Source organism: Penaeus monodon, chromosome 27 (assembly GCF_015228065.2).
Source record: "Penaeus monodon isolate SGIC_2016 chromosome 27, NSTDA_Pmon_1, whole genome shotgun sequence".
NCBI lineage: Eukaryota > Metazoa > Arthropoda > Malacostraca > Decapoda > Penaeidae > Penaeus > Penaeus monodon.
Window position 1 is genome coordinate 28,143,553 of NC_051412.1, and position 560 is coordinate 28,144,112.

The following is a 560-nucleotide window of genomic DNA, read 5'->3' on the forward strand; positions in this document are numbered from 1 at the left end:
CAATGTTACCGTTAAAACGAATTTATCAAGTGCACACACAAACACGTGCGCGCGCGTTGTCAACATTATCACGATGAAAACAGGGTTTCATGAAATGCCTCTTCAGATGTTCGCTACAAATGGCATTTTCTTGGCATCTCTTGTAGTTGACGACTCGACGCCGGCATGATTCAACGCCTTTCGCGGATCCCATGATAAGAAGAACATTTTCCAGATTGTAGGTGTGAGCACGTTTGGTCTATTTACATATACGATCAGCAGTTTGCGTACACACTCTATTTTGCAAGCGCAAGACCATCCATTTAATTTTCGGGCTGCTTATCAGGAGATTTTTTATTGTAGTCATGTCACCGTTTGCCTGGCTTGGTAGTCATCCTTCATGTTTGACAAGACGGCTATCAACATCCCGTTCGCTGGTGACTCTCCCAACACCTGCGCCCTCTTTAGTCCTTTTGCATTTTAAGGAACTTATTCCAGCGTCAGCAGCTCTACTTTATTCTATTATAAAAGTGTGAATGGGATTTTGTGTCACATCTGTGTCTAGAATGGAAATATAAGAT